Source organism: Marmota flaviventris, chromosome 3, assembly GCF_047511675.1.
Source record: "Marmota flaviventris isolate mMarFla1 chromosome 3, mMarFla1.hap1, whole genome shotgun sequence".
NCBI classification, from domain to species: Eukaryota; Metazoa; Chordata; class Mammalia; order Rodentia; family Sciuridae; genus Marmota; species Marmota flaviventris.
The window spans coordinates 121,857,145-121,879,194 of record NC_092500.1 but is presented as its reverse complement, the minus strand read 5'-3'; the positions used below and the strand labels follow the sequence as shown (position 1 = coordinate 121,879,194).

General features: G+C 45.8%; 1 protein-coding gene across 1 annotated transcript in view; it reads left to right on the top strand.

Moving 5' to 3' along the window:
- The first annotated feature begins 4,274 nt into the window (after positions 1–4,274).
- Cracr2a (calcium release activated channel regulator 2A) overlaps positions 4,275–22,050 on the top strand; it is a 130,145-nt gene continuing 112,369 nt past the window's right edge. The window contains exon 1 of the mRNA XM_027951216.2: positions 4,275–4,379. The gene's annotated coding sequence lies outside the window, so the exon portion shown is untranslated. The remainder of the gene's footprint in view (positions 4,380–22,050) is intronic.

Here is a 22,050-nt window from a genome sequence, read left to right as displayed (position 1 = left end):
TTTTGCCCATTTGGAAACCCCCTGAAAGGGTTGGATATGGTTTGAGTGTGTATCATCCAAAGGTTCCTTTGCTGGAAGCTTGATCCTCAGTGTGGTGGTGTTGGGAGAGAGCAGAACCTTTAAGAGATGGAATCTGGTGGAAGATGATTATTATGTCCTTGGGTGCTGGAGGGATTGATGTAGTTCTCATGTGAGACCCCACAGCCTCACTCCTGAAATCTCTGTGGCTTCTTGTTTGGTCATATGACCTCTTCCTCTTGCGTGTGCTCCCACCATGATGCCATATGTCACATTATGATGTATCCAGACAACCCTCACAGAGCTAAGCAGATTCCTATATCATGCTCTTAAACCCCTATAGCTATGAACTAAAGAAACTTCATTTCTGTATAAAATACCCAGTCTCAGGTATTTTGTTATAGCAACACAAAACAGACTAAGACACCCCTTCCCAAGCCCCAGAGGAGTCAAAAACTCACAGCATGTCTAAATATCATCTACTCCAATGGTCCACTCAAACCCTCCTTCTATTATCTATTTTTCTGTGTCACAGAGAAAACAGGGGCCATCATCCCAGTGATTCATCCATTCTCTTCCCACTGCCTCATTCTTTACCCTCCCCCATCATTACTTTCCTCCTCCTGTTTCTCCAGGGTTCCTCTACCCTGACTTTTGCCCTCTAATCTTTCCTGCCTCTTCTTGAGGGCATCTTTTCTCTCTTCATTAGACCCTTGGCCTCATCCTGCAAACATCTTCAAGTCCCCACCTTGGTTCTCTTCTTCCATTTGCCCAACTCCCCACCCCTTGCCCCATTAGTTTCCTTGAGAGAGGTTCCTTCTTACTCCTTCATTTCCTCATTTCCCCTTCCCAAACTCATTGGGTTGCGGCTTCCATCACTCCACCAAAACATAAATGAAAACAACAACAAAATCACAACCAAAAAAATCTATTCTCAGGTCAGTGACCTTTAAACTGCCAATTCCAGGCTTTGCCATATGCATTCACCCTTCACACATTCACTCAGTTATCATGACCCGATGTCTGTAATGTCATGCATATAGGCCAGGGGGATGCAGAAATACCCGCAATAAACTCCATGTCCTTTGGATTTGTCATCACTCGTTTCTCAGTGTGGGTGACTTTACTTTTCCTGAAGCTGGATGGGTCTGGGCGTGCAGAGGAAACCAGAAGCCAGTGGGAGTCTGGGTGAGCATGAGGGTGTGGGTAAGGAAACATGAGAAAAACTTTGGCTGCAATGATAGTTGTTTCTTTGTGTTGCTAAGACCTGCCAGAGTGGCAGGGTTTGCAGCAGCTGTTTGGGGCTTTAGATCCTGATGCTAAACCCAGGCCAATTCTCCTAGCAAAGAGCTGTGTGGAAGTAGCTGATTCCTGGGGAGGCTGCATAGCTGGGAAACATGGTTTGAGTGAGTCTAACACTGGCCAAATTCCTATTTTGTACCCCTAGCTACCCTGTCTCTGTCACAGCCTCTATGACACACCCAATCATTAATTCTATGGCTGACTTACTTCAAAACTGAGAGCTTCCAGGGAATGATCAAGGTCCAGAACTAGCTGGACAATTTGCATGGTCCAGTGTAAAATAAAAATTCAGGGTCACTCTTCACAAAGGATTAAGGATTTTAAGAAGGTGAAAGCATGGCTGTAATCCCAGTGGGGGAGGCTGAGGCAGGAGGATCTCAAGTTCAAAGCCAGCCTCAGCAATTTAGCGAGGACTTAAGTAACTCAGTGAGACCCTATCTCTAGTAAAATATAAAAAAAGGGCTGGGGATGTGGCTCAGTGTTTGAGTGTCCCTTAGTTCAATCCCCAATACCAAAAAAAAAGAAGGAGGAGGAGGAGGAGGAGGAGGAGGAGGAGGAGGAGGAGGAGGAGGAGAAAACTGAGCGTTAAACCAAGAATGGAGCCCTAAGTGTGGGACCCCAGGTGATTTCATGTAACATACCCACGAAGTTGGCTTTGCCTACATCTATTCATCACTACCTTGATAAATACTTATTAAGTGAATGAATTTGGGGTCCTTATGCAATACTGGATCAGGAAGGCCATGTAGCCATAGAGTAAAAAGAAGTAAAGGTCCTCATCCTTCCTGAATTTAAGCCTGGACCAATCCATTATATCTACTGTGCCTCAGTTTCCCACATCCATACATGGAAGAATCATCTTTTCCCCATTTCTTCTTTTTTGCTCTGAGCTGAGAGAAAGAGAGCTCTAAGGCACAATTGACCTTTTAGCTCCTACATGTGAAGGCTCTATGATTCTGAAGGCAGTTACAAAGTCTCTGTTCCAGGAAAGCCAGTGCCAGCCAATCAGAGACAGCACCATCACAGCCAAAAGATATGGCCAGGGTTTGTACCATGAAATGTCTAGGGGTTCTGAATTGGGCTAAAAGGACAGGTGTTTTTCTGCCCTGTGAGAAAAGTGTAGTGAGACACAGAGACATGGGAACAGGAAGCAGAGTGGTGCTGACTTACAAAGACTGCATGGAATTTGGCAAGAAAACAAGTCCCCATGGCAGCAATTTCTCAGATGAGTCTCAGCCTTTCCAAGCTTCAATTATCCTACCTGTGAAATGATACAGTTAACAATAACAAAAATATCAGTCAGAGCAAGCACACATTGCATTTTTCATGTTCTAAACCCTCCTAGGATGCACATTTAAATTCTTAGAACAACCCTAAGATGCAGGATCTGTTAACCACCCACATTTGACTGATGAGGAAAGGTTCATTGATTTGCTAAGGCCATAGTTAGCAAGTTGGAGCTCACCAAGGTTCAAACCCAGGCCTGCCGGCTTCAGAGTCTATGTACTTGACCTTGATACTTCATGAGACTGTGAGGGACAAATGACCATCAACATGCAGAATTGCTTTAGAAATGGAAGGCAATCTAAACCAGTCAGGCAACAGTATTAATATCATTTATCCACAAGGATAACTGTGGTCCTTACCTCTGATGCCACTGACTTGACCTTCTGGTCTGTTTTCTCCTCTGTAAAATGGGAGTAGTCAGACTTCATCAGATCATCTCTGAGTCCCTTTGTCCCAGATACTGATGATGAAAGCTCTCCTTTCCTCAGCACAGGGCTGAGAAATAGGCAAGTCATCCATCCAGTGCTACCTGTTTTGAGACCTAGAAATTGTGTGTCAGAATAGCACCAGGGTCAGAGGTGGAGTACATTCCACCCTGACCTTGGGAGCTGACACAAACAGGCATGCCCCAGAACAGGACAGAAAAAGTCATGGTACAGAGCAGGAGCACAGCACAGGGAGGGCCCAAGGAGGCCACTGAGAGCTTCAGAAACCGTGGGATGGAAGGAAGTGGTGGGCTAGCTGCTAGCTGGTCTACAAGAAGAAAGGATGCAGAAAACCACTCATAACAGCTGTTCAAAAAGGGTTTGCTTCTGTCCACTACAGAATAGGGTTTAGTGGTGGTGGGGTGTTGGAGACAGATACTAATATATAAATCAGGCCAAGAATGATGGGCTCACCAAGAAGGGACTGTGGCATTCTGCAAGGGACAGTTTCTAGGGAAGGGTTTCCAAGAAAGTGATGGTTCAGGATTGGTAGGATTTCAATAGGCAGAGAAGAAAGAAGAGGGGCGTCCAGGCAAAGCAGGCGCTCAGAACATCCACAAAGAGCAGTCATTTTTGACAGTTAGCCAGCATGCTTAGAACAGGGGCAGAAGAGGTGAGGCTGGGAAATTAGACTGAGGCCAGAGAGTGTGCAGAGAAGATCTGGGTGCGGGTTATCTTTTAGTCAGGAGGCCTTTGGAGATTTATTTGCTTTATTGACAGATTCATGGGGGGGGGGGGTAAATTATGCAAGCACTTGTGTCACCTTATAGAAGAGTCAGAAAAAGATCAAGAAAAAAAAATCCCCTTTAGTTTCTGTGTCCTAGGATAACGCTGGAGCAGGGTTTCCACGGGTGCACAGAAGTTCACCTGTCTTTCTAAGGAGCCTGCAAGGTCCAGACTGATGCCTGGCTAATAACTCTCTGCCGGGCTCCAGAGCCTGAAACTCCTCGGGAGTCAGCAAAGACATAGGGGTCAGGGGACAGAGGGGCCCAGGAGGCCTGATCCCTCCACAAGCTAAGTCAACAGCGTCGGTCCGATAGGCTTCCTGGAGGTCTCAGGTCGCCGGCTGGCGGTCGGGACCCCACCACGCAGCGCGCAGATCCCGGAGGGCGCCCAGGGGGCGCCGCTTCCACTTCAGCGTGGCTGGGGCTGGTCCAGTTCGCGCCGCCCCAGGCGGGAGAGTGGCGGCAGATCAGCGGCCGGGCAAGAGGCTTCCCGATAGCAGGCTTCCAGACAGCTGTGAGCCCTGTGGACCCGTGGTGCGACAGGTGCAAGGCAGGCGCCAAGGTAATGCGGAAGAAGTTTAAGGGGTGGGTGCTCTCGGGCCCCTCGGCCGGCCAGGGCGGCCAGGAGAGCGCTTCCTGCTTGCTTCTTTGGCAGTAGCAACAGCAGCAAGTGTGAGCATATGTGTGCAGGATACATGGTGGGAGGACCTGGCCCCAGGTCGCTGTACTTCCTGATCTGTCCCCAGGCCTGCCCTGGCCTTTGCTCCTTTCGCTTTTTAACCTGGTAGTTCAGGAGGGTGGGGAGCTGCTGAGAAACACTAGGGTTTTGATCAGGAAAGAACTTCAGGGACCCTCAGGCCGTATCCAGGCTCTTCATTTCATAGATGAGGAGACTGAGGCTCAGAGAGGTGAAGTGCCTTTCCCAGGGTCCCAGATTTAGAAACGAAAACTCCTGGTTTTCAGGACAGCACTGCTAGGAGGCTGTGCCATATGGGCCCAGAGACACAGAGCATCAAAAAGACAAAGGGACAAAAGAGAACCTCCCAGAGCAAAGGAAGAGGTCAGGAAATGGGTGCTTCTGGGGCTTGGCTTCCTGCCTGGCCCTGCTTGTGCCCTGGTCTGGCTGTGTGACTCAGCCGGCCTTGTGCTGACTCGTCTAGGTGTGTGTGTGTGTGTGTGTGTCTCTGTGTGTGTGTGTGCATCTACCCATGCACCTGGGCAAATCCTCTGAATCCACTTGTACACAATGCATGTGCTGGGAACCTGCCCTGTTTGGCTATATGGAGGATACCAAGAATCCCCAAAGTATTAGCTTTCTGCTTCAGAGAGCACAAAGGCTCAATCAGGGGCAGTCCCCAGGGATGGTCAGAGTTCAGGAGGAAGAAGCTAACCTATGAGGTGGTGAGTTGCTTGTCTCTGGAAGAAACCAGCATGTGTAGAGCCTTTCTCAAGGATGTAGGCATAGGGACATGGAACCAGGCACATAGAATGGAAATTAACATGAATTCATGGGGAAGCATTTGCTCATGAAAGCTACTCTCTCCATTGTTACTGAATGATGGATGAGAGGCTTCAGGTATGCTCTCCGATGTCCCCTTACCTCTCAGGAGTTTAGAGAAGGGATTCCTTCTGGAAGGAGAGACCTGGGATGTGGCACTTAGGCCAGAATTTGAAGAGGAGGTTGTGTCTGGTACTTACGGGGAAAGGATATTTGAGCAAAGTTGTGGAGGCAGGATGTGTCAAAGGAACAAGGAAAGACATAGTATACAATACTGTGAAGAAAGTTGGCTGGGATCAGATGGTAGGAGGCCTTGAGTGTTAGGTGAGGGAACTTGAACTTTATGATTAAGACTAGGGGTATTTTCATGGTTTCTGAGAGGAGAAAAGACGTTATTGGAGCTGGGCTCAGGAGCACTGTGATCTGTGGCAGTCTATATCTGAGAGGTGCTACAGAAGGGAAGTTGCAGGAGGCGTTAACTGGGAAGGTGACCTTGTGAGGCTGAGCAGGGCTGGTAGAGATAGAGCAGAAGGGGCTCCACAAGAGACATTGCTGTAAGAGGTGGGAGGGGCAGTCATCTGTTCTGTGTCAGAGCCTGTGGTCAGGGATTTAATGATCCCCAAACAACCTTCTGAGGAGATTGTGATTATTGTCTTTATATTGTAGAGGAGGAAACTGTGAGTCGGAAAGGTTAAGCAGCAAATAAGTGACAGGATAGGGATTTGAGCCTAGGGAAAGATGGAACAGACCTGATCTGGTAACTAAATAAATGTTGGGGGTGAGAATAGAGGAGGAGACTCATGACGACGGAGACTTGGGTTCCACTGCTTGAGTGACTGGTGATACCACCAGCACAGATGGAGCCCTGGGTACAGGGTCAGGTGCAGTAGGTTAGAGACATGTCATCCTGTGGATGGACCCCAGCACTGGGACAGGAACTAAAGCAGCTGTCACTCCTGCCTTCTAGGCCCTTGTTGTGATGGCTTGCTGAGCCTGCTATGGGGAAGGGGGATGGAAACTGCAGCCACCTGGGTGCTGGCAAGATGCTGAAAGGAGCTGAGCTGAGGGAGGCATTATGGAGGGGGGTCCCCAGGTCCCCAGGGACTGGCAAGACAGTCACTGAGCTCATATCACCCCTTGCTTTTCTCCCATCAGAATGAATGCATCTTCTTTTGTAATGCACAGGGACCCAGTTGCTCTCTCTCCCTTGGTGAGAATTAGTTCAGTTGATCTGTTTTCCCACCCCCTGGTTCCCTCCTATTTCCTCCCAAACAGGCTAAAAGATGCAGTTTTGTATGGAAGAGTGTGGAATTGCAGAATAGTATGGAATTGCTGTTTTAGAAGCCTATGAGCAGGTCCTGAGCTTCTTACAGTGTCAAAATCATAGTGTTCTAGGGACAAGTCTGCTCTCTTAAAGCTTTGGAAAATCATGGTCTTTTGTTAGTCATTAGTGAGTAATAGAAATGGGCCTAAATCCTGAAGCTCCCAACCCTTGGGTTTTGCCTTCTCTAGCTACACGTGAGGGGCAGCCGTCCTGGAGAACAGCCTCCAGGCTCTCTGATAGCACAGCTTTATAGACAGAGGTTCTGGCACTGGATGGACCACTTCAAACTTCTTCCCCTAACACAACACACAAGACACAGACACACACACACACACACACACACACACACATATCACACACAAAACAGCACATTGTTTCTTCTCATCCATCTAGTGGTTAAGTCATTTCTTTGACATCTTAAATTGTTTCTTGCCTCTCTGAGCAATTTGATCAGGCACCATTTAGTGGGAGAACCAGAAAGTATCCATTGGAGTATTAGGGTCAGGGGGAGCCCTCAAGTAAGCCGAAAAGTACCTGTGTGTGATCCCTGGGCCATAAGGCAGCGACAGGGAAAAGGCAGAAAAGTGGAGGATGACTGTGGGAGAAGAGGGAGCGGGGAGGAGGCCAAGTAAAAAAGGAAGGAAGGAAAAACTGGGTTCATGGCATGGACAACTGGTGGCCTGGGAAGAGCTATCTCTGGGGCTTCATTGGGAACCTGAGCCTGCTCATTCTCAGAGAAGCAGCCATGAAGCGGAGGGATAACCAGGTAGACATAACAAAGAGCTAGTTGGCCTTTTAATATATTGTCCTGTCCATTATGGACACTTTTGAGTGAAAGGGAGAATATTAAGAATCATGCTGGGACAACAGGCATCAGCCAGAAGGTCCTAGGCAAACTGTCAACTTCATGGTAACCAAACACAGTAAGTACCAGACATGGTCTAAGGACCCTGCATATGTTTGCTTGTCAAAGCCTCACTACCACCCCATCAGTAGGAACTGCTGTCATTCCCATTTTACAGAAAATTCATTGAGGAACAGAGAGGCAAAGTATCATGTTCACAATCACACAGCTAACCATGGGTAGGAGCAGGGTTTGAACCCAGGCAGTTTGGCTTTTTTAGAGCTCCCCCCAAGCATCATATTACATAAGCTGTTACCTACAAATGGCATCCACACAAAGATTCCCTTCTCCCCCTCAGGACTCAGCAAGTGGCCTTTTGGGTCTTTATTTCCCCTTCACAATTGCTCTAAATAGCCCATTAAGCATGACTTAATTTGGTGAAGGGGAGGAAGCACACTCTAGACTTTGTCCTCCACCAGCTCTGCAACTTGTGCAGCATGGTTGGTCTTGGCCTCCAGTGTCCAAGTTCTGCTCCATCTTGCTTTGTCCTGCTGTGCCTTTTCAGACTAGATCCCTGAGGGCTGAATTCCATATAGGAGGGACCTCTTGAAGGCCAGTGTTGGGATTGGCTTCCTGAGGTACCTTGCCTGCCTAGGATATAGCCAGAGGGGTCCACTATGTGATGAACCCCTGCAGGGCCGCTTCCAGTTTGAGGAAGGTAGGGTTAGGGTTAGGGCACATTCTTGTGGCACATTCTTCTGGAGACAGTGCATTCCATTCTTTGCTGAGGGTCCCAGCGCTGGCCTTCTCAAAATGCTAGCAGGGGACTTCCTTCCTCGCCTGATGATTGACACACCTGAATAAGGCTGGCTGAAGGAAGCATTTATAGAGGCACAAGCCGGGTGTGGTAGAGCCTGACTCTGGGGATACTCCAGGTGTTCCCATGTGATGCAGGGAGGTGGGAGCAGGCAGGCCTCCCCTGGGGTTCAAATCCAAGGGCCTCTGTCTTTTCCACACCTAAAGATTCTTTATTTACACAAAGATCTGATTTTCCTGGGGGAGTCACAGCCTGAGAACTTGTGGGAGGGAGGATGCATTAATTGGTTTTCTGTTGGTAATGACAGTGCCAGGCTGGTTAAGTTACAAGAAAGAGAGGTTTATTCTGGCTCATGGTTCTAAAGGTTCAAACCCAAGATCTTGCAGGCCCCATGGTTCTGCATCTGATGATGGCCTCACATGGCATGGGACAGGGTGTGTGGATGTGCATGTGTGTCTCCTCTAGTCTCTCTCCCTCCTCTTTTTTATTTATTTATATTTTATTGGCGCGTATTTGTTATACAGGACTGTGGGTTTCGTTGTGGCACATTCATACACACAAAAACATAATTTGATCAATTTCACTCCTCCAACCACTCCCCCACCCCCCACCTCCACTCCCCACCCACATCGCCTTCTTATAAAGCCATCAGGATGCAATGATGGATGTTCACCCTAATGACCTTACCTAATCTTGGTCACCTGCCAAAGGCCCCAGCTCTAAACACCACAACTGGTTTAAGATTCCAACCTAGAAATACCTCCCAATGGAGATTAAAGTTCAACAAATGAAACCCTGGGGGGCACTCTCAAACCATGTTGAAGTCACAGCAGTGGAAAGGGTGCCTTTCCCCAGGGAGGTTCAGCAGAGAGCCTCCAGGGCCTTAGCACCCAGCCCCATGCTCCTAGAGTTCCTGGGGTCTGTGGAATGCTCCGCCCTGCCAGGATTGTCAGGAGAAAGGCGAGAAGGGCAAGAGGCAGCCCAGAGGCTGCAGGTGAGCCAAGGCCCACCTGGCCAGCGGGCAGGACTGCCCCCACTCTTGGAGCCTGCTCTTGGGGTTCCAGCCAGGCTGCTTCCTTCTCTCCTTTCTTAACTCCTGGCAGCGCCAGGGAAAGTACGAGGTTGGCTTCAGTGGCTCCATTACCAGTGCAGACAAGAGGAAAATCTCCTATTACCTGGGCAATTGGTTTATTTTCACTTTATTTACTTTAGAGATTGCTCGGTGTTGAGCTCCAGGATTTGCAGCCAGCCAGCATTCTCCTGGCCAATTGATGGAACTTTGCCACATCACCTGCCTTCATAACCACACACCCTCACATGCTGAGCAGAGGGTTGGATTGTGCTGATGGGAGAGGGAGGCAACTTCCTGCAGCCTCTCCCTGACCAAACAGAACTCCAGGGGCCCTCTTGCCACTGTGCCTTGAGGTTGAATGCACAAAAATGTACCAGGCATGTCCCAGATCTTGGTGTGGATGAATTCATTCAGTCCTTATAGCTGCTTAATGAGGTGGGCACTGCTGTCATTCCCTCATGTTACACAGGAACAGGTCAAGGCTCTGAGAGGTAGAAAAACTTGCCCAAGGTCACACAGCTAATAGGAGGCTGAGCTGAGATTTGAACCCCGGTAGCCTAGCTGCAGGGCCCTGTCTTTATTTCTCAGTCTGCCTCCTCTGACTTGTTCTGACTTTAACTAGTTATGTGTTGTCAGGGTTAGTCCTCTAAACTGAGTTCTTCCCTATTCAGTAAAATGAGATTAGTTTGCTGCCAGTCGGTCTCAGGTGAACATATTAGGGATGGGAGAAGGCACAGTGGTCAAGGCTTACTTGGCCCTCTTACTTGTGATGACTTTACCAGTCTCGAGTTAGCTGGTGAATTCCATCATCCTTTCCTTGTGGATCCTTCTCAATGCCAGTCTTGAACTGAAGCTCCCCAGAAGGCAGGAAAAGAATCCTAATTATCATCTGTGCTTACTGAGTCCCTACTTTGTAAGCAAAGGATCCTGCAGGGGATACAGTTTAAAAAGGGCATGTGTGGTCCCTACTCTGGCATGCATATTCCTCTTGAAGTGATATTCTTGTCTGCTTGAGCTTCCATAACAAACTACAAGATTTTTCTCATAATTCTGGAAGCTGGAAGTCTAAGATTATGATGCCAACTTGTTTGGTTTCTGGAGGGCTCTCTCCTTGGCTTATAGACATTCACTTTCTTGCTATGTCCATACATGGTAGGGAGAAAGGGGGTAGGACTAGGGAGAGCCTACTCACCCCCACTAGCATCTCCTCTTCCTCACCTTCATGACCTCATCTGATCCTAATCATCTCCTAAAGTCCCCACCTACAAATGCCATCACATTGGGAGTTAGTCTCTCAACATATAAATTTGGGGGTGGTGGACACAATTCAGCCCATAACAAGGGATGATCTAAAAAGACAACCAATGATCTTAGCATCTTTATGCAAGTGAGTGAAGCCTATTTCCTGTGGCTTTCCAGAGAGGTGGGATTGGAGCAGGACCTAGATGAATGGGTGGCCTTTGAAAAGGCAGAGAAGAAGCAGAAACATTCAAGTAGGTCCTGGACATGAACTGCAAGCTTTGTGGGCAAAGGTATGTTAGTGGACACTGGAAAGGCCTGCTTCCTGGAGGGTCCCCCATAAGGTTTCTGTGTCACCAACTCCTCTGGCCAGATTCCAGTAGAGCTACCCACCAGAGAGCTGCCTTGAGGACTTTTAATTTTGACAACTGGAGGCTGGGAAGGAGCCTGCTGGGGAATGCCACTGGACCTCTAGGGTCAGGGCAATTTCTGGAATGCAGAAGGCTGGGCAGCATTTGTAGCAGGGACAGCCCTTTGCCCCCTATGTATTTTGCTCTAGGTTGGCATGCCCTTCTGGGCACATGAGTGGGTCAGGGAGATCAGGGGGAAGGGGATAAAGATCCAGGCCAGAGACACAGCTTCTGCTTTAGATAGGTTTTGTTTTCCTGCAGGAAGGAGGAGGTGATGTCAAAACTGCCATTCCTATAATCCAGGCAGCAATGAAATTTTAGAAGCTTTCTTCCTGAGGCAAGGTTTTTGAGTAGATGGCATCGCTGCCCTCCCCAGATGAGCACCAGGTGGGATGGGTGAAGTTCTTGGGAGTTTCATATCAGGGGAGGAGTCACAGCCAGAAATTACTATCTGGGCTAGCCCATCAGGATAGCCCACTCGTCAGCATGTGGAACTCAAGATCTTTCTGCTTGTGGTGGCTTTTTGGCTTTTGAGTCTTCTGGGAGCTGGGGTTTACAAGGCATCCTCAATAAAGATCATGACTCATGCCTCTTCAGTATGGTACCATGATGCTTGTGTCCTTCCCACAGAATCCCATAGATAGGAGGTCATCCCACCTCTCCTTCATGGTATTTTTGCTTTAATGTGTTCGGTGGGCTGAGGTTTGGGATTTGGGGTTTTGTCTTTTATTTCTATATTTTGCCTTTTTTTATTGTGATAAAATGTACATAACATAAAATTTATCATTTTAACCCTTCCTAAATGAACAGTTCAGTGGCATTAAGTACATCCACATTGTGAATTTTTCCATCATCCCAAACTGATAGGGTTGAGTTTAGTACTGGCTGTAACAGGCCTCACGGTGAGCCTCTGCTTTGGCTTCCCTCTGCACTCTAGGCCTCGCCATCCCATGTCTTCTACACTTCGGCAATCTTTCTGCTGCTATTGCTCATTACTTTCTGATTTATTTTATTTTATATTTTTTTGATTCAATCAAATGAGCTCCTGTGAGACTGCCTTTCTAGGGGCTGAGCACTTCGTCACTTTGTTTTTTTTTTTTTGGTACTGGGGATTGAACCCAGTGGCACTTTACCACTGAACCACATTCCCAGTCCATTTTATTTTGTATTTTGAGACAGGGTCTTGATAAGGTATTAAAGTTGTCTTGAACTTGGGATGGTCCTGCCACAGCCTCCTGAGTCACTGGGGTTATAGGCAGCTACCATTGTGCCCGGCTGGGCACTTTGTATGGCACTTCATTTATTTTCCTAAGAGTCCTCTAAGGTAGCTGTTGTCCCTGACCCTTTCCAGATGAAGAAACAGCATTATGAATGTGACAACACTCCCAGAGCCATGTAATTTCAGGGCCGGGACTCAATTTGGGCTTTCTGATCTATCGACCTTCATCCACACTGGGGTGTCATTGTAGGGAACCATGCACAACTGCCCCTGTCTGGGAATATTAATTTATACTCCAGAATATTCTAGAATACTCAGGGAATGGCATATGTATCATGTGATCCACATTCTATTAGGATTCTTAACAGGAGCCTTTAGCCAAAAAGGAATGCTTGAAAATAGCTTAATTATATACCATAGATAAATTGCTAATGCAATTTACCAAACTGCTAAATTAAGCTTTTCCACTAATTACACACGTATTATAAAAGTGTGAGTTTAGCTTTGACCATGTGTCCCTCCCCAGGCGGAGAGCTGGTGAGTCTTCTCCAGCAGGCGGGGGTTGGACAACCAGCTTCATTCATGTTCTTAATTGTGGCTGACTGTGCTTTTCTGTCCCCTCTCGGTATTTTGCTCTACCTTGATTCTCTGTTTACCCAAGCACAAGCAATTTATTCCCAGGGTATGGTTGTCCTGGCCACAATACTGCAAGTGTATTTCCTATTTCTCCAGAGTGTTCTTTCTAGCATCCATGCCTTCCGTGATGTGTGTTATGGCACATTTCCTTATGTTTTGTCATCACCTTCTCCAGGGGCTGCGCTGGCTCCTGTTCTTTTCTGGTACTCAGATTTCTTGTGTTCCGCTTTGCTCAGGACATAGGGTTCTGACTTGTGGCAGATGTCTTAATTCTGGGAATGAAGCCAGTTGGGGAGGCAGCAAGGCACCTAGTGGACTTTCACATGGGCCCTGTGCTTAATAATAAGGTAATGTATCAGGTGCCTTCCATGCACTGGGCGCTTATACTAATGGAGGTCTTTGCATCCCCATTTTATAGATGAAGAGACCAAGGTTCAGAGAGGTTATATCACTTATCTGGATTCACACATCCAGTCCTGATAGAGACACCTACATTCTGAACTCCTCACTCAGGTAGTTGATCCCCTTGCACCAGACTGGCTCTTTACAGAGGATGGAATGCTAGGATTGAGGGGCCTGCTCCCTAACAGAGCTCTGTTAACACACCTGCGAATTAAGAGCAGGAATCTTCTAGCTCCATCCTGGGTGAGCTCTTCCAGGCACAGCACATTCTGAAACACGGGGTAAGAGAGGTCATTAAAAAAAAAAAAAGCCTAATATAAAACTGCTTTTATAGGAATGCAATTTTAATAGATTGAACCACAGCTTGAATCAGAAACAAAGACACACAAAAAGGAACTGATTAGTGAAATGATTGTTAATGAAAAAATGAAAATATTACTAGGCTTCCATTATGTAACCACACTTTACAAATGAAAAATACTTTTTTAACACAGAAGCCCTCTTTATTGGAATTGAAAATAGATGGAAAATGTCTACTTTGTACTGAACAGCAAATAGATTATAACACACACTGTGTCTCTATTTTCTGGCACTGTATTAAGTCAATGTGTTTTGTTGAATGTTAATGCCAAAAAAGCCAAACCAAAATGGAGTAATAGATACTTTTTGAGCACCTACTATGTACTGTGGATGGTACCGGAAGAAAAAGGACACAATGCTTTTTTTGACCAGACCCAAGTGCAAAGAACATATACAACGATTACACAGACAGTATGTACTGTAACTAGGTAAATGGGCCTCCTAGGATAGGAGGGTTCAGCAGGTAGGTGGTGGCAAGAAGTCCTGGGAGGAATGTTCCATGCCAGTCTTTTGGTCTATCTTCATAAACAGTATCTGAAGATCATTCTGCTTGAAAATTACACTCAGGAAGCCTTAACCCTACCACTATTTCTAAGGCCCATCCCCCACTCCTGCTACCTTTTACTGATTCTGTTACAATGGACAAGTGCTTACAGTCCTGTAAGAAGCCAGGATTCCAGGCTTCCCTTCATCTAGACAGGGCTTTGAGTGGGATCCAGCCCAACTGGCCCTACTTTGGTGCACACTCTGAATGGTTTCTAGAATCAGCATGGATTTAGGTGTGTGTTCTATGGACCATGTTCCATTAGTTTGGTGCTGTAAGGCTACCCTGTGGAAATAGAAAGAATCACCCTCTGCTTACACAGTGATCCACCGGGAGAAGTCAACCCAAACAGGAGATGAGAAGTCCAGATGGTAAGCCTTTGAGCAACAGGCTTACTACTGCATCCTGTCAGGCCTGCTGCCTGGCTGATTTTCTACCCCATTACAGGGCCACTTGCAACCCATCACACATCTTAGGCCTAGTAACGGTGGTCAGTCATGTTGTCCCTGCCGCAGCCTCAATTGCACATTCAACCTGAGCAACCACATGGACTCTGTGCAGCCTTTGAAATCTGTGGGGCTGAGCTGTCCCAAAGGTGTTTTAGAAAGAGATGTTAGCCATCACTGTGGCAGTCACAGCTGACTGTCTCACACACACCCACTCTATTGCTGATGGCACTTAGCTCATGAACTCCAGGTTGATTGGCCTGATTTGTGCTCCTTAGGGTATGTTCTCATTTTCTGGACTAAGACATAGTTGAGTGACTAAACCATGCCTCCTGCCCTCCTGCCCTGTCCTAACCTTAATGCAAATGCAATGTGATTCAAGTCCTGATGCAGTTGCCTTAGGACCTGGGTCCACAGAAGCTGGAAGCAGGGGGACGGATGAGTCAGGGGACTCAGGTAGAGGGGCTGTGCTTGCCAGCAGCATCAGGTGCCTGGTGAGAGGAGCACTGTTCAGGCTCAGCTGCACCACTTTCTCTCTGTGGGTCTCAGTTGCCTCAGCTATACAAGCTGCCCTTCATGTCTTAGGGGTGCTATGAAGAAGACCTTAATAAAGACAAAGCCGCTTCACCGGGGTTGCTTATTTTGTTTTGCAGTCATGTAATTTCCATTCATTCATGTGTGGCCTGTGTAAACCATCTGCTTCTTAGGTCATTAAAATAGATCCATTTAGTGTTAGCTCAGTCTTCAATGGCTTTAGTCAGTAGGGTGAACAGCACAGTCCAGTTAGGGTATTGAGGATAGTCACTGCCCCATAGCTCAGAGCTCTCCAGCCTGCCAATTCAAGGCTCTGAGGAAGAAGGGAAAGGGATCTAGGCTGACTGGGACCCTGGACTTTGCTTCCATTCCCAAAACAGCATGGAGAGGGTAACGCGCTCGCCTGGTATGCGTGCAGGCCCGGGTTCGATCCTCAGCACCACATACAAACAAAGATGTGTCCGCTGAAAACTGAAAAATAAATATTAAAAAAAACTCTCTCTCTCTCTCTCTCTCTCTTTAAAAAAAAAAAAAAACCCAGCACGAAGACCCTCTGAAACAAGGAGGGAATTTAAGCCTGCAAAGTGGAAAAATGAGGCTTTGTCATCTTCAGGAAACAGAAGTCCATGGTGTATCCTGATATCCAGAGCTTCTGTCCTCCCTTTGTAAATATTTGCCAATTGGGTGGAGGGTGGAGGCCACCATGGAGAAGAAAGGAGGGAGGAGGGCAGGTGTCAGTGAGTGCATATTTATGGTCAGACACCTGATTACTTGGTATAGATTCTAGTCAACTCTCATGCACCCAGGGCCTGCCATGTGTAAAGCTCTGCACCACTGGAGAGCACTGTTACTGTTTTCCTCAGCCTAGAGGTGAGGAAACTGAGGCTTATAGTAGCTCAACAATTTGCTCAAGGTCTCACAGCTAGTAAGTGGAGAATCAGAATTCAAGTCCAGATACTTGGACTTGCAAGAGCCTACTCCCATAACTGGGCTAGTTGTAGCACCTCGTGATGAAACTTCAAATGCATGAAGTGGTTTGTAGTTTCCTCAGCAGCTCCCAGGTTTGTTTTTAAGTCTTTACAGCAAAGCAGTGAGGTCTTAGCAGGGGGTGTGATATACCCAGATATGCATACTAAATGAAATGATGGATCTGGAAACACATAGTAAATGGGAAAATGCTCTACAAATAGGACATAATTATTGTCTCTAATTTACAAGTGAGGAACATCAAATCAGAGAGGTTAAGTGGTATGCCCAAGGACACATGAGCAGCTAATGGCAGAGTCAGGACGCCAACCCAGGTCTTAGGAATTCAAGACCAGTGCTTTTTGTTTCCTTGACAATATCAAGGAAAGACTGGTTTGGGTTTACCTGCTCCCCCCACAAATGGTTGCCAAGTGAAAATTAGGCAGAGACTCTAAAAAAGAGACTCTGCTAACTTTTCTTATCCACCTTTTATTGCTTTGGCTTTTCTCTCCCTTTTCAGACCTCCATGACACAGAAAGTAAAGTTGTGGATGGAGTTGGCAGGGGCTTCAACATGGGACTGGGCATGGCAGACCCTGCGAGAGGGGTCATTGGTGTGACACCATCTCCTAATTGGAAGGAGAGAGAGTTCTGGGGAAGGTTGCAGGGGAGAAGGATGGACAGAGATGCACTGTGGATGGGCCAGGGTGGATTTTATGGCCCCATAAAACAGACCACAAATTATTTGAAAGCATTGAGGTAAACTGGAATCCAGGGTATATCCCTGGGGGTTGTGTGTTCACATGCAGTATTTTTTAATAAATAAATCATAAATATTTTGTTTAAAGATCTTAGGGTCAATACTAGAAAGATGAAAAGAAAATAACCACTGAGCACCAGCTCTGTAGTGCAGATTCATATAAAATATGAATTGCCAAAATTTTATCTTAGAACTATACAGAGGAAGTCATTCTTTGTTGATAACCATATCTTATCTATTTGTTTATTTATTCATTTTCAAAGGGATAAGAAATCAACCTTTATTTTACACATTCAAGATGCAGAATCAATGCTGGGAGCATTTATGTATATTCGCTCATTTATTCCTCACAAAACTTTGCATAAGTAGCACTATTATGTGAATTTTTAAGATGAGGAAATTGAGTCTCTGAGAGATGAAGTAACTTGATTTGAGTTTCCTAGACAGTAAGAGATGGCAGCAAGATATACATCATTACAAGCTACATTATTTCTTCAACAACACACTGAGAAAATCCATTTTTGCTTTCTTTGTTCTTCATCCTTTCTTTGATCTCAGATCTTCTATCTGGGTTCTCTCCCTTCCTGTCTGTAATACATCTTTTATATGAGGATTTGCATGTGGGAAACTCCATTTTTATTGTCATTGCTGTTGGCGACTAATGTCTTTGTCTCTTTTATTCTTGAAGTGTATGATTCTCAGATGACAGTTACTTTCTTTCGGCGTGTTGGAGGTATTTTACTGCCGTCTTTTGGAATGTTCATTGCTAATGAGAAGTAAGCTGCCTAAATGGTAATCACATAAAAGCAATATCTTTTCTCTCTGCTGCTTTAAAATATTGTCTTTGGTGTTCTGCGGCTTCACTGAACTGTATCTGGACGTGAATTTCTTTTTATTTATTCTTTTGGGGATTCTTGGATGTGGGTACTGGTATTTTTCATGACTTTTAGAAAATTTATAACTGTGATCTGTTTAAATGGTCTCTCTTTCCTCCTTCTGGGACTCCAGACAGACATATTGTTAGGCTTTATTTTTTTCAGTAAATATATTTCTAATTGACATATAGTAATTGCACATATCTATTGGGTATAGTATGACATTTCAATACATATAAACAATATGTGATGATCAGATCAGGGTAATTGGCATATCGTTCACCTCAGACATGCATCATTTCTTTTGGGGGAAACATTCAAATTCCTCTTAGCTAGCTATTGAAATATTCACTTAGTTACTAAAACCTCCCAGTAGGCCCCACCTCTTAGAGGTGCCACCACCTCCCAAAAGCACCACCCTGACAACCAAGCATTTAACACAGAGGCCTTTTGGGGGACATTTGGGGATCGAAACTATAGCACTAGCCATTTGCATGGACAGACTGTTTTTCGTATCTCTTAATCTCTTTCATATTTTTCTGTGTCTTTGTCTTTCTGTGATGCATTTCTATTAATTTATTTTGACCTAGCTTTTAATTCACTGTTTCTTCCTCATACTGTCTGATATGCTAGTAAGTCTATTCAGAGTTTGTTTTTTCAATCTTCTTTTTTAAATTTCTAAAAATTTCCTGTCCACTTTTCAAATCTTCCTGGCTATTCCTCATGATTTTTTGTTTCCTGCACATATCTTCAAGTTTTTCTTTAATTTCTGTAAACACATTAGGGTCATTTGGTTTGTTGGCACCTGGTTATTCTTGATGCGGAGTTATCCCTAGCTCAACAATGCTTTCAGAAACATTGATTTTTAAAAATATTTTATACAAGACTCTGAGTGGGATGGCCCATCCAGATACTTATCTTTCTGTAACACTGGCAATAGAAGTACAGCATATGTATTTAAAACTGGAAAAATTATGAGAGGGAAATGTAGCCAAATGGAACCTGGCATTTAGGAACCTAGAATTGCTCAAACTGTGCTGAATGCCCTGAAGAGTGCATGGGTTTCTGATGAGAAGCCACTCCTGGTGAGGCTTGCCCAGCCAAGGTGGATTCTGCTCAGCACCCACCCCACCAGTACACGATGCCAGAAGTGGCATGGCCAAACAAGAGGAAGAGGAGGCCTGTTTAGAAGGAAGAGAATTGTATCTCTAAGGGATGAGAGGTACCTTGGGATAAGACTCAGTGGATCTGTCCTTTGATTGCTGATTTAAACCCTGTCAAAGTCAGTAGCATTTGACCTTGTTCTCTTGGAGTTCAGGGGACATGAGTTCTTTCATCCCAGTGGCCCTGGAGAATATTCAAGAATGAATATGGAGGGAACCACAGAGTCCAATCTGGCCTCAACCCTCTCCTTCTCCCCATTTACCACATCCAATCAGCCACCAGTTCTTGATTTTAACCTCTAGCTCTAGAATCTATTCACCTGCACCCACCTATATGCTGTCTCTGCCCCAGTCCACAATCCCACCATCTTGAACTAGAATAATTCTCTCACTAGCACCAATGTATCCACTCCCAATCTCTCCCCTCCCAAATTCTCCACACAAATAGTCAAGTCATCTTTTAACAATACAAATCAGAGAAAGTGTCTCCCAATCTTTTAAGTTTTAACTTCAGTGGCTTCCAGTGGCTTTTTGGGATTGAAGTTCCAAATCCCTACCCACAGGGTCCTCTTCTGTTGCCTGGTCTCCTTCCACTCTCTTCCACGTTAGACTTGTTCTGTCTACCCTGGTTTCCTTCCATTGGAAAAAAGCCCTTTCTACCTGAGGCTGTTTACACCTGCAGTTCCTTCTTCCCAACTGCTTCCCTTGCCTTACTCCTACTCACCTGTGGACCCAATTTCAATGTGCTCTCCCCTCTATCGTCTTCCATTAGTCTTGTTGCTCTGTGTTTCCTAGAGCAAGACCTTATATCTCTTCATCAGAGAGATTACCTCTGTTTTGATCCCATAATTATTTTTTGAAATTTCTGTTCATTTTCTGTCTTCCATACTGGTAAGAATGAGATTCATGTGCATGCTGTTCATCACTATGTCCCCAGCACCAAGCCTGGCACGTGGGAGATTGGTCATCTAGAGAATAAATCTGGGAGTATGTATAGCTTTGGCTTGCATCCTTACTCCTACTGAGTTCACCCATGACCTCTGTGCCAAGTCCAGTGTTTCTTCTAAATCTTAACAGCTGCAACACTTGAAACTGCTGTCAGTCCTTTGTTTCTTGAACCATTCTCCACTGTTCCTCATCTACCGACTTTTAAGATGTTATTTCCTTTCTCTTCTTCTCTGAGGACTGATTCTCCTCAGATGACTTTCTCTGAGTGTTACCTAAATGTCAGTGTCTTACACAATTCTAGCCTTTTCTTCCCCCATCCCTGTACCCATTCTGTAAGTAGCTGTAATTACGTCTGTGGCATCAACCATCATATTTAAACTAGTGAATGCCAGACCTATGTGTCTATCTTGGATCCCTCACCTCCCCAGCATCGCCTTCTCTCACACTGCCTCCTAAATACCTTCATCCGGATGTTTCATGGACATCTCAATCTTAACATTTCCCAAGTGGAGCTAGTTTTCTTCCTTGCCAAACTGGTTCTTCCTGCAGTGTTTCCAATCTGGCCAAGTAATTTCACCATCTACCTAACCTTTGAAGCTAGAAGCCATAGAGCCCTCCTAGACATTTCTGCAATCTCAGTGATCCTTTTCACAGTCTGTCCTGAACTGGTCCCCATACCTCCTCTCTGCACTGCTTCCACCTTAATGCAGCCCCTGCTATTGTTTGTCTGGATCGTCACATCAGCCTCTTCCTGGATTCCTTCTGTGCTCTTCCCCTTCCAGTCCATTACTGGCACTAACGGCAGAGACCCTGTCCCAACAAACAAAGCTCAATCAGGCCACTGTCCAGCTTCATCCCCACCTTTGTCCTTAAAGCCCACACTTCTAGGAGGAGAAGCAAGAGCCTCCCAACTGACCCTAGCTTCCCTCTGACTTTTGCCTCCTTTGTACCATTCATACCTTCTGAGTAGGTCAGACCTTCTCATCACATGTTTATGGCTTTCTCAAACATTAGCAGGCCACAGAATTATGAGGAAGGCTTGTTAAAGCATAACATACGGGATCTTATCTCCAGAGGACCCAACTCAGTGGATCTGAGATGAGGCCCAGGATTTGAATTGGTAACAAGTTCCCAGGGGCTGCTGCTACCACTTTTCTGGTGACCACTGTGAGAACTACTGGTGTAAACCAGTAACCATTATAAGCCCTGAGACGTATCACCTTGGCTGAAATCCTGCTTCTGCTACCACTTCCTGTATCACTCAACCTCTTCATACCTCAGTTTGCTTATCCATAAAATGGGGCTAATACTCAAAGCTGCCTCATAGGTTTTGAAGGAGGATTAATTATGTTAATACTTGGAAATCACTTAAAATGTTGCTTGGTGCTTTGTAACCAGGAACTGTTAGCTGCCACTGTTGTTTATTTACTTTTATCATTATTTCTATCCTTGGTTTAGAAGGTCTGCCTTCCTCACTCTCTTTTGCTTGCAAATTTCTGCAAGAACACATCTGTGTTCAGCGGGTCATTGTGCTAGCATTGTCCCAGCCTGGTCTCCCTGGTCCTTTGTACTCAATGCAGAACAGTATACGTCTGCATAACATTTGCCATCTTGAACTTGTCTATTTACCAAGGGGGTGTCTCACCCACTGCATATTCCTCAAGTCTTCATTTTTATTGAGCTATAATTGACAAGTGAAATGGTATCAATTTAAAGTGTGCAACATGATGATTCAATACATGCATATTTTATGAAAGAATTCCTACAATCAAGTTAGTGATCACATCCACCACCTCATCTAGTTACCATGTTTCATGTATGGCAAGAACCTTGAAGATACTCTCCTGAGCAGATTTTAAGTATACGTGCAGTATGGTTAACTATAGTTGTCGTGCTGTGTGTGAGGTCCCCAGAACTTATTCATCTTGTAACTGCAGTGCTCCGCCTTTTTTTTTTGGTGGGGTGCGGGGTGTGGTACTGGGGATTGAACTCAGGGGCACTCAGTCACTGAGCCAAATCCCCAGCCCTATTTTATATTTTATTTAGAGACAGGATCTCACCGAGTTGCTTAGCACCTCACTTTTGCTGAGGGTGGATTTGAACTTGTGATCCTCCTGCCTCAGCCTTCCGAGCCACTGGAATTATAGGTGTGCGCCACTGTGCCTGGCTGATACTCC